Genomic DNA, 12,442 nt, shown 5'->3' with positions numbered 1-12,442 from the left:
ACTTGGTCCAATAAGGGAAAAATCATGGAAAAGTTCGTGAAGATTTTGTTCACCAAATGCACTCTTTTGACCCAAGAAAACAAAGTCTGCCTTCCCATTCTCTCCTCTTTAAGCATCTAATGTATATATATTAGCTCTGCTAGATTACCATAACCGCTGCACAATTCGAAGATAATTTATGTGAACTTAACAAATCATTAGTGCCTTGTGTTTGCTTAGATACTGTTGATGCTATTTTGGGGTGAATAATTGCTAATTTAATTCATGCTGGGAGAATAATATTACACTTAAATTCCTGTGCGGAAAAAGGTGCTAATGACTAGACAGCCTTAGGTTTCCATGGTAACATATTGCTCTCAAGGATCAAGTGGAATATTAAAATAGTGGTTCATTAGGTGGCACAGGTTTACTTTTAATATATTACATATATAATATATAACACATCAGCAATATGGCCCATGAATTTGGGACTCTCATATCACCCTCTAGAACATGAAATAGGTTTTTTTCAGTTATTTCACTTTGTAAAGAATTGCTTTATACATATTCTAGTATGAGTTGGCCTTTTCTTCCAAAAGAGCCTAGGTCAGCAGCATTTTCTAAGGACTTACAAAATATTTGATCCACCGGCATGGGAGACTGCATAACATCACATTAGAACAAAGAGCCCCTTTAAAACAAAGAAGGTGGACAGCAGGCACGTTACTCCAATTTTCTCACATACTGCACCCCACCCGACAGCTGCTGGTCTGATAGAGTGACAGCATCTCTGAGATGCTATTCTGGAGATGATCCTACCCTGTGATGAACCCTGCTGTTCTCCAGGGAACAGTGTAAACTCTGAATCAATAACCATTATGTAGTACTATGTCCCCAAAGGGGAAAAAAAATGTATATTTATAAATTGAGGGGTAAAATAGAAGTAGCCTGGCACTTTGGCCAACACTGGGCACTTTGAGAATTTGTGCTCCCAGACCTGGCATCTCTAGGCTCTGCAAGGCCAGAAGTCCTCATCCTCATTGAGTGAATGCATCAACGAGGTGGTACGTAAGAGTCCCATTAGGCTTTACACAATGACTGCTGCTTAGTGACTATAAGCTCCTATGCCAGGAGACCGTTAGGTGAAGAGTCACTATCCTGGCAGACGTAATTGACCTTGAACACCAGGAGAAAGTAGTGGTATTGCTAGACAAAGGAGTAGGGAGAAAATACATGTCACCTAACAGACTCACAGGTCTAGCTCTGGTCCAAGTGTGAATGGAGAAGGGCAGCAGCCACAGCTCGAGAGGGATAGATTGACTATGAGCTCAGACCCCTCATGCATGAAGGTCTGAGTCAATACAGCAGATAAGCCACTTAGACCAGTAGAAGTACTAGCTGAGGTACCAGCGAGTCCTAGTACAGAAAATCTGGAATGGGTAGTAGAGGAAGGGAGTAAAAATGGCACTTTCTGCTCCTAGATGAGCTGCAGAAAGAGGATTTACAGTTCATAATTTTTGTTAAGTTTCCCCAAGAGCTGAAATGAAACCAAAATTCTCAAGGAGCAGATGAGTGGCCTTATAGGAAGCAGGTGGATGTGAATGGTTGAGGGGTGGGTTGGAGCAGATGCTGTTTTCTGCGCTCCCCAGAGTTCCTCAGTCAGGTCTGTCCAATCCTGCATCTCACTTCTCTTAGGAACTGCAAACAATTCACATGTAAATCCATGTATCAGACAATTTTTCCATAGAAACAAGAGGGCAATAACTGTAGATTATGTATATTTTCAGCAGATAATTACGCCTTCCCCTTCCTTTCTTGAAAGGAATAGACACCCTTACTCCATTGATATTGTACTTGGCCAAGTGACTTGCCTTGGCCAATGCAGTATTAGTGAGCATGACATAAAAAAAGGATTAAAATATACTTACATGTGTGGCCTTTGCCTCTTTTCTTCGGTTTGCAAATCTAAGGAGAATTGAAGGCATATGGAATAGTCTGACACCCAACCTGGAACTTAACAACAAAACCTAGCAAAGCCTAGCTTAGATCAGCCAAGCCCCAGGCAATCTACAGGTTCAAGAGCAAGAAAATAATCATTATAGTCCACTGAGTATTGTGATGATAAACAACAGTATTTCATATATAGCTGATCAATATGCTCAGTGTTTCCAGCTCTCTTCCATGTCGGGCACACATTAGGATAGTGTCTGGCCTCGTCAGGTTGGGTGAAACAATGATAGGAGTTTAGGCTATTTTATTGTGGTTCATGCAATGAAAGCTTGTCTTAATTTTTTTTTTAGAGAGACTATTGTAAATGTTTTGATTACTTTTCAATTCATTTGGATGCCAAACTTGTCTTTCCTTAATGGAACATCACTCAGAAGTGCAAGGACCACAGAATACTTCAGTTTTATTGGGAGTATATTTGAATCAGATCCAATTCAGATCAAAAAACATTAATTTGTTTTTATGAGCGAGTCACAGAGCTGGGGGCTCAGTATACACAGACAAAGAAAACTTAAATCTCAAACAGTTAGCTTGAGTCCTTAGAAGAAAACCGACAACAAATGGACAATTGTGGTGTAGGTAATAATGGAGGGAAGCAGGGAGACTGGGCGCCGGGAGGATGGAGGCACAACTGGGACTGTGTGGCTGAGGCGAGTGTGGGTATTGCTGGAAAAATGCCTATTTCAGCTCATTGTCACAGTATTGCCTATGTCTAAATTGCATTGAGGATACGGGAAGGGGTGACTCAGTTCAGAGAGGGGTTGGCGGGGCTGCAGGGGGCGTTGTGGATTTAACTTGCTACGGAGAGTACCTTCAGCAAAAGAGAAGGGCTGGTGCATAATTTGCTTATGCCAGCCCAGGAAATTAGGGCAAGTGTCTCCTCCAAAGTTCTTCCCCAGTCCAGCCACAGAGAGAAGCCAGCTGGGCAGGTTCATGAGGTTATACAGCACAGCAAGTATTAATAAGCCTGACCTGTGAAATCTCCCATGGTCAGTGTTTCTCCATTGTGCATCAAGGGGGGCACTCTGTGGCCAAGCATGTGTGTGAAGAGATTTGCTACCTGTGATATTTCTGGGGCACCGCTTTAAAATAGCTCAACTATGTTTTTAAACTCTTGAAATGTGAAACGAGAGTCTCTTATTTATTGTTTGGGGATCACAATTCTTTTGTTGATTGTGAGCTTCTTGAAGAAGAGGCTAAAGTTTCACACCTGTTGTACCTCCAGAACTCTGCCGGACACTGGCATGCAGTACAGGCATGGAGGGAATGGGCCAGCCTGTGAAGCGTGTATTTTCTTCACCACTTTTTCTATTGTGTAAGTGAGGAAGGGAAGGCTTGGCAAGTCAAGCCCCTGAGCGACAGTGGAAGGGTTGGTATGTGGATTCAAACCCTGGGGTCCCATATTCCAAAGCCCATGATGTCATTTTCTCTCAATATGCTTCTTCATTTTGGCCAAGAAAAATCACAGATCTTTTAAGATGTTTCTTTTTAATCAGTTGGACCTGTTAATTCACTTCTCAGGCCTCTGATACAAAAAGAAACTTACATAATGAATGGTGATGTGGACTCTGTTGTTATGACAGGGAATAACTCCACACATATGACATTTAAAATTACAGATGAAGTAGGTATGTTAAGCATGGTTGTATTTTACTAAAATCTGATATGTGTGTGCTTGCATGTATGCATGTGTCTGTGCATGCACGTGTGTGTACATGTATGTGTATGTGCATGTGTGTGTGTTTGCCTGTCTCAATTCCCAAAGAAACATAGACAAATTCTAATAATGCTTAGCTGTGAATGGCAGAATCACAGGTAACCTTTACCTGTCTTTTTATTTTTCTGTTCTGAATTGTCTATTTTTGGGAGCACTAACTCCTATGTTTCATTTTTACAGAGAGGTAAAAAAATTATTTCCATGTTGTAAAGAAAAATCACTTGTATATATTTGGTCTTCTGTGTGCTGGGATTTCACTGTTACAGGAAAAGCCTGGAATTAGGTAAATCTAGCAAAGGTGCTTAAGATGAAATGTGAATGAGGTTCCCACAGACTCTGCTCTAGTAGGTCAGTTTTCATGTGCACCTGGTTCCAGGTGTGAAGTCTGATTGACCCAGGTCTCTGCTACAACAGTCTGTCTCATGTGTATAGGTTCTCACAGTTTACAAGGCCCTTTTCTCTGATCTTTTCTTTCAACCCAAATCATCTCTGTCTAAGGAAGAAGGCCAGGTGCTGTTTTTTCCATATTTAGGTCAAGGAAGTGAGATTCAGATATGCTGAGTGACTTGCTATGTCACACACAGAGCTGAGAGATGGAGGAGGGGGAAACATGGAGAGAGGGGCAATAAAGGTTATATGTCTTCATAACTACTGTCTTTGCAATTTGTTTTGATTTTCTCTAGCTCCCCCAAGCAGAATTAGCTATTCCATCCTCTAATACATATTGGACATACCTCTCACTCTATTAAAGCTTTTGTTTACTTGTGTCTTCTGGGGGAAGACAGCATTGCAGTTCCATAGTGCTTATCTCAGGATCTGGCACACAGCAAGTTCTCAATGAAAGTCTATTGAATGAACACGTCTTGTATCCTGGAGGCCTTTAGTGCAAAAGCAATTATGAAAAGGCAACAAAAAAAGAATAAGATCTCTTCATTAAGAGGAGGGGGGCCCAAGAGGTAGAGTGTGAAGCTGGGGCTCTTGACCCCCTTATAATTTCTAAGTTCCAGCAATTCCTACCTCTGTCCTGATGTGGAGGAACTGGCTCATCAGCTTATGAGATCTGACTGCTAAAATTTTGGAAAGTTTTGTGAGCTATTCCCACTCACATTAGCATCTTGAAACTGGTCATGGTGGAAAGTATTTACACCATGGAAATTGGCAAGTGCTCTCAATCAGGATTTTAGTTTGTAATTCCTGGCCTGAGGGCTTCAGCATTGTGCTTGCCTGTTCCTGCTGTAAACCTGTTTTCCACACTCGCCCCTTCCTCTGGCCCAACCTACAGCAGTAAGAGACTTTGAGCTCATCACGTCTCTATGCAGGATACAGAGCTGACACACAGGGAGTACTGGGGGCCACTGAGGGTAAGTGACTGGTTTTGGTTTTATTCCGTGCCTTGGGATAGAGTGAGGATTTGAACATTTTCTTTCAACTTCTGAGCCAATGCTTTTCCTGCACACAGCCACACCAGGAGGGCTTAGATATTCTCCTTGTAAATGTGAACCCCTTCACCTGCTTGATGGGTGTCACCCTCTGGAGGGCAGGGAGATGTGTGTGTCCACCTTGACCTCTGCTTGGTTGCTGGGGTAGTCGCAAAAGAACTTATAGGAATATAAAGAAAATGACAATGGTGGGGCTGATGGCTAGTTTATTATGTGCCAGGCCCTGTGCTAAGCATATACAGTGTAATTCAATCGAGTGGCAGCTCTGCAGTAACAGAAGCCAGCATTTGGTACGTGAGCACTCTGGGTACTAGACTTCATGCTCGGCTCTCAGGGTAATGAGGTGAGCTAACCCCTGCCCTGGAGAAGCCCACAGTCTAGGAGTCTAGGAGCAGTGACAACTCATAACCAAATAATTGCAGCACTTATGGTCCACACAACCTACATATATATATATATATATATATATATATATGTATGTATATACACCTCAGCCACAACAACGACAGTAACAAATGGCTACTCATTGCTTACTAAGAGTCAGGCACTACTGTTCTAAGCATCCTAGGTGCAGTGCGTCATTTCATCCTCCCCTATGGATGAGCTACCGTTGTGATCACATTGTAGAGATGAGAGAGCTGAGGTTTGGAAAGAATAAGGCTAAAGAAAGACTAACTGCATCTTTAACCACCACACCATGCTATTGTGGTAAATGAAGGAACTGGGATAGAAATAGATAAAGCGGTGTGCAACCTCACAGAGCTCTAAGTAACTGAGAGAGGATTTAATCCAGGACTGCTTGGCTTCAGAGCAGGCCTTCTCTCAAATGGTATTGGTTGTAGAGCTGATGATGGTGATGACAGGGAAAACATGTCACCTCCCTGGTAATAAGGCTGCTCATGTAGACACTGTCTCAGAGAAAATGAGCTGCATATCATTAATTTCCTTCCATGGAAAGAAAGGCAAGTTACAGAGTCATAAGTGATAAACCAGCTAGGCCAGAGCTGCAGCAGAGCTCAGGTGCCCCCTCACCTCCTGGGACCCTCTTCCCCTGCTGCCCATACACTGTCTGTCCTCTCGTCCTCTCAGGAAGACACTGAGCACAGCCACTTGAATTAAAGATCGGCTCAATACCACTCCTTGAACATGAGTGGCTAAGACTTAGGAGTCCGGAATGAGGGGCTAAGATTTCCAGGCCCTCACTGTTTGCTCTCAGGCCCGCCTCCTCCCTCCCTTCCTGGAAATGGTGAGCATTGGGGAACAGAGTGAATGATCCCAGTGGTGCCTTTCTGAGCTAATAATATATTCTAAGTTTAGCTGGGTAAATCGAGTTTGCTGAGGAAGAGTCACACTCTGCAGCTTTGGATGGGAAAGAGCTGTATGACACGAGATTTGGGGAATTAAGAAATCAGCTGAGCATCGTTGAGCTGGCCGTGAATGGAAGAATACTGGCAGATCCTTGGGGACGCAGTAATTAAGCCAGATGCAGATTCAAGTTCTTCTAAAAGAGATGTCTGCAAAAAGAACAGGCATGCCTGTAGCCTGTAGGACACCTGCTCAAAGGTTTATAGGTGAGGGAACAGGGCCAGAGCCAAGGAGATTGAAAGCTGCTCTAGGGCAATCAGTGTGAAAGAGAAAGACTCAGGGCCCGGTCAGTACATGAAGTCATGCTGGAGAACACTGAGGCAGGTGGGGACCTTCTTTCACCAGGAGTTATCAGGTGTGAGGAACAAATGAGACTCAGGGGAAAACCCTCATGGTCTTTGCTGAACTTCCATCCTAATAACGGTATTGAACTTCAGGGTTTGGAGGTATGTATTTCAGTTTATAACAGATTGGAACTACCACCTTACAACTTAGCCATCACTTGTTGGATCTCAGGATGAATCTAACAGAGAACAAATGAGCCTCACGGGAAAACCCTCATGGTCTTTGCTGAACTTCCATCCCAGTAAAGGTAATAGAATTTCAGGGTTTGGAGGTGTTGGGCAGGAAACCAGGGCTAAGTGGGAGGAGAAGTTGAGCTGACCGCAGGGAGGGTGGGAATACACATAGCTTCCACCAGTGAGAAAATTCCTAGCGGGAGGAGTAAAACACAGGGAAATTTCACAAACTAGAGTCCAACTGGGCATGCTCCTGGGGTGTCCTGAAGTGACCTTTCCTCATTATAAAGTCATTAAAATAAGTCAGCATTGCAGTTTAGCTCCCCTTGGTGGGCAGAGAGAATTCTGGGAAAGAGCATGTGCAGTAAAAATTAGCTCACATCGTTGCCAGCCTGTCAATCAACACTTGTTTGCATAACCACCTCTCCTAATAACCCCTTGCAAGCCCCATAAAAAGGAACTCTTCCCTAATATTTGGGGCCTGTTTGACATTAGGTCAGGCTGCTGTACGACAGAGTGGAATAAACCTGCTTGCTTTCTTAACTTCCCTGACTTTGGTTTCACTCTGTTCAGCTTCCTTGCATCATTGAACCAAACTCCTTCCTAACAGTGGTGTTGTATTTTTCATTTTTAATAGATTGGAACTGCCACCTTACAACCTTGCCACCACTTGTTGGACGTCAGAATGAGTCCAACACAGAGGAAAGTCAGAGCTCAGAAATCAAGACCTATTGCATCATTTGAGGTCCTTGATCTCTCTAGTCATTCCCAAAGCCATACCCTCAGCTTCTTTTATGCCTTAAGCCTTTTGGGTTAGCTGCCTTTTGTTTGCACTCAGAAGAGTGCTGGAGCCTACTATAAACTCATGATTTCATGTAAGTATGTATCCATACATGTGTAAATTAAAAAGCCTAGAAAGAAGCTCTCTTCCCCGTCCCCCACCCCTGGCATAGTACTGAGCACCACCTTGCTTAGATCTTGAAAGTACCATTACCCATTAAAGAGCCAGAATTCCTTGGAGAAGGGCTGATTCCAGGTCTGAGACAGGAAAGGGACAAGGTACGTCCTGGACATCTTGTGTCAGAAGGCAGGAAAGAACTCGAAGCCCAGTTGGCCACGTTCGAAGAAAACAGGAGCAGAGGGAAGCGGTTCCCAATGGCCAGTTTTGGGAAGTTTAAGCATCAAAAGGAATAATGACTATAAATAGTTGTATCATTAGATTTTTAAAAATCCATGAATCTATAATGATGAGAAAGAGGGAGGAAAGCAAAGGAAAAAAGCCTTTTCTATACAGAACAGTATCGGATCGAATATGTAGAAGGAATTGCAGAAATAGAAAAAACTACAGTTATTTTCATTAATTTATGCATTGATCATCAAGGGAAGAAAAAACCAATAAGTGAAAAATTTGGGGTGAAAGAGATATTCCATGATGCCAGAAAACTCCTGCCCCCAGCAACACCAAGATTACTTCCTAACAGAGGAAGAAAATGCACTATTTTAAATGTTGGCCATCATCTTAACCAAATAATCAGATTGCCTCATCAGTAGCAGGAAAACCCAACATTATTTTTCCCCTTTTGCAATATAATATGGCCTTGCCAAATACGTTTAACTTGAATCGAATCAAGCCTTGAATTTGGGCTACCATAATCAAACTCTGAATATGGGCTACCTATTAGATGAAATCATGAAATAATAGTTTTTGTGTGTGTGGTTGAGGCATTGTGGCTTCATAGAAGAATGTCTTTTATTCTTAGCAGAGGCAAGCTGAAATGTTTCAAGAACCAAGGTCATGATATCTGCAGGTTACTTTCATATGGATGAGGAAAACATGTACAAGTATATATATGTTATGTATATGAATATACAGAAGTGAAATAACCATAGTGAAATCTTGACAATTGTTGACACTCGTTAGAAGATTTACAAGTGTTCATTGTTCTAGTCCAGGGGCAGGCAAGCATTTTCTGTAAAAGTAAATGCTCCTTTACAGGTACTATCTGTTAAATAAGAGAGTGCATTTAGTAAATAATAGGTATTTTCTGCTTTCTGGGCCATTGGTCTCTGCCTCAGCTCCTCAAAGCTGCCCTTAAATTGCCAAAGCAGCCATGCATAACTCCTATAGAAATGGGCATGGTCAGATTTGGCCCCCAGGCATAGTTAGCTAGCCCTGCACTGCTCTTCTAACAGGATGTGGTTGTAGGTTCTCATCACATAAAGTTCGGAGGAAAAAGGGGTCCTGGTGTCTGTCGTCATAATGCTCATCAAAATTGAATATGCAGGCCTCTCAGGGGACCAGTGATGGACAAGTGCTGGTGGGAGGGTTCCCTGTGGTCCGGAATGAAGGCCTTGAACTTCATGTGGGGGTCATGGAGCCAGTGAAAACATTGTTTACTCTCCTTTCAACTGTTTTCAGAACTTGAGCTCCAAATCATGATGCATTTTCATATTTGATCCTTTTTGATTTTCCATGGCTTCTTTATATGTTATTGTTGTTTCCTGTTTGCCTCCAATTGCTTCTTATATATATTTAATATGATTTAGAAATATCTAGAGTTACTCAAGTCTGCCTTTCCTGATTTCCCTAGTTACTGACTGTGTAAAACAGAAGGAAAGACTTTGACTTTATTCCAAATGATTGCAGGAGATTACTTCATTCCTAAAGACCTTATCTCAGTGTTCCCTCCTGTAACAAGACTTATCTATTTTGACAGGTGGGGACTCTGGGACTTCCTTCTGTCTGATATGAACCACAAATAGACATGGAGTTATTAAGTGAGCTTACCAATTTGGAAAAGAGAGCACTTGAAGGTCTCAGGTAAATGGACAGGAAGGGCTAGAATGCTGTCCCTTTAGGATCAATCAGCTCTTAGCTTGCATTTTATCCAAATCAGCCCTACAGAGAGATTGGGGTTCTGTTTAACAAAGGTGCTGTTCTCAAATACCTCCCTACAATCTTGCTTGCCCAGTGCCTCTACCTGTGCTTGCTCTGGGGCAGAAACAATCTTATCAAATAGCCCTGTTGGCTTCATCTGACAGTTAGGCAGAAGGTAAGCTATTGATCCCTTTTGCACTTGCAGATAGTCATGCTTCTGTTTCAAAGGGTTCCCTCTTGGGATAGGTGGCATTTCTGAAAACATGGCTTTGACTGACATTATTGGCACTAGACTGGGAAACGAGAGATTGGAGTTCTACTCACAGCCAAGCATCTTAATGTTCATTGACCTTGGTAAGTCACAACCCTTCCCTGAGCTGAGATTATTTTAGTAAGATCAGGAGGGTAGACCTGATGAATTCAGTTCATATCGTCTATCAAATACGAGTCTATTGACATGTCTATTTTTTGGTTTTGTTTTGTTTCCTAGTCTTGAAACTAATTTTGAACATCTCAAAGAATTAATTTCGGAGGAAGAATCTGTTAATTCAACTATGTGGTTTAACAGATGAAGAAAATGGTGATTAAAGTAACTATACACACAGACATGCACACATATACCCTGGAAGCCTTTGGTAGTAATATCTTCCCAGAATAAATAAGTCAGAACTTGAGGAGTTTTATTAAATTGCTATGCTATTGCCATGCTCAACAGAGTAAAAAAGTGAGAAAGAAACCTAATATGATTTCTTATTCAATCTGAGGCACATCTATCAACATTCTTACCCTAATGTGTAATATGTGCCTTTTATTGTGATTGATCATTTTGTGTTGCTTTTGTTGTTCTTGTTTCTCTCCTGCTCAACTTCAAGCTGAACCAAGGTAGGGAATCTCTCAAACACCATTGTATCTCCAGCGCCTGCCAGCTTGCAGGGCTTGTGCCCAATAAATGTGTTTGACCAAATGAAATTGAATTAAATCAACTTCTTCAATGATTCTTAGAGTTTGCCATTTGCAGATAAAGAAAATGAGAGTCAATGGAATGAAATACCTTACCTAGAGTAGAGAGAGATGCAGTTAGGATTTGAAGCTAAATGTGTCTCAATTCTAGTTTACTTCCCTTCCACTAAATGATTCTCTCTTGTAAGGTTATTATCTAGCACAGCCAGGGTACTGAACTTGAGGGACATTAGACTGCACACAGAATACCCCTAATTTACCCCAGAACCCCAACAAGAAGCTCATTCAAACACTAGCTGATACCAACAGTTCTACACAGTATAATAATTTCATCAGGTTTAGGATTTTGTTCACCTTAATGCTAATAACCTTGAGGGATCTCATAAGCAAATTATCAGACCTTTATCCTGTAGAAACTCTTACTCCAGTAGCACGTGGTTCTTTAAATATCACTCACTATGGAGAAGCAGGTGGAGGAGTGAAAATCAGGAGTAAGGGGAAATTAAGAAATGCTAAAACTATCTGACACAGTTGTCACAGTTATGGCACTTTCATTTCCTTCTCAGCACCCCTCTCCTGGTGCCACTGGTATCCAAGTCATTAGCTGGTAAAGCTTAGCACCTCACTGAGGGTGCGCATTATTTCACTCTTCAAGATGAAAAAGTTGTTAAGAGCTAAAGGAAATAAACATCTGAGGGGAACTAGAGGATTGCAATTTTGGGATTTGGGGTTCTGCTCAGTAACCACCAAGTCACCTTTTTTTCTTTTTAACCACAGAAATGAGATCATTCAAGATACATGTACAAATGCTTATGTGAAATTAAATTATTTAGAACAAAGGAAATGTGTTTTTCAGAGGAAAACATTTATGTGAAGATATACATCTTATTAGGCTCATTTAATTGTTTAAAATTGTCCCTTTTAAGTGCACAGGAATGACAAATCCGCTATAATTCTATAACTGTAAAATCTTATGACTCAGTGATTCAATTTACACAGGGTATATTGGTAGTCAAAATATGGAGACCTTTTTATTTTTTAAAAAAAAAGAGCTACCAAGAAATGGATTCACCGTGTGGGATAAAGAGTTTAGCATTCCTAGAGGTTTCAGTCATAAACCAGCTCATTATTTGGGTTTGTAGAGGTTAATCAGGCAAAGCATTCATTGGTTCTCAAAATGTAGTCCATGGCTCATACTCTTGATAATCACTTGGAGTATTTGCTAAAAAGTAATAATTAAAATCTCTGGTGATCCAGTTCAGGAATGTGCATTTAAAATAATTTAAAAGGGAAATTCTGATATAGTCTAAACTCAAGAACTCTTAATGAGGAGAATTGGATAGGATGATAATTAAATCCTATTTTAGGCCACATTTCCCCTCTTTATGTTTTTCCTTAAAAGAATTCTGTTTGTTTGAAAGAAGTAAGAATGGGATATCACTCCAATTAGGTTTCCTGGGTTGTGAGTAGCAGATACAATTCTGTTAAAAATGATCACAGAACCAGAAAGAAAACAGTGCAAAATCCAGTTTCTGGAAGCACGTGACCTGAGGTCACTCCTGGGAACCTGAGCAGCAGG

Source organism: Manis pentadactyla, chromosome 3, assembly GCF_030020395.1.
Source record: "Manis pentadactyla isolate mManPen7 chromosome 3, mManPen7.hap1, whole genome shotgun sequence".
Lineage (NCBI taxonomy): Eukaryota > Metazoa > Chordata > Mammalia > Pholidota > Manidae > Manis > Manis pentadactyla.
The sequence above is the reverse complement of the archived record's forward strand: the minus strand, read 5'-3'. Positions refer to the sequence as shown.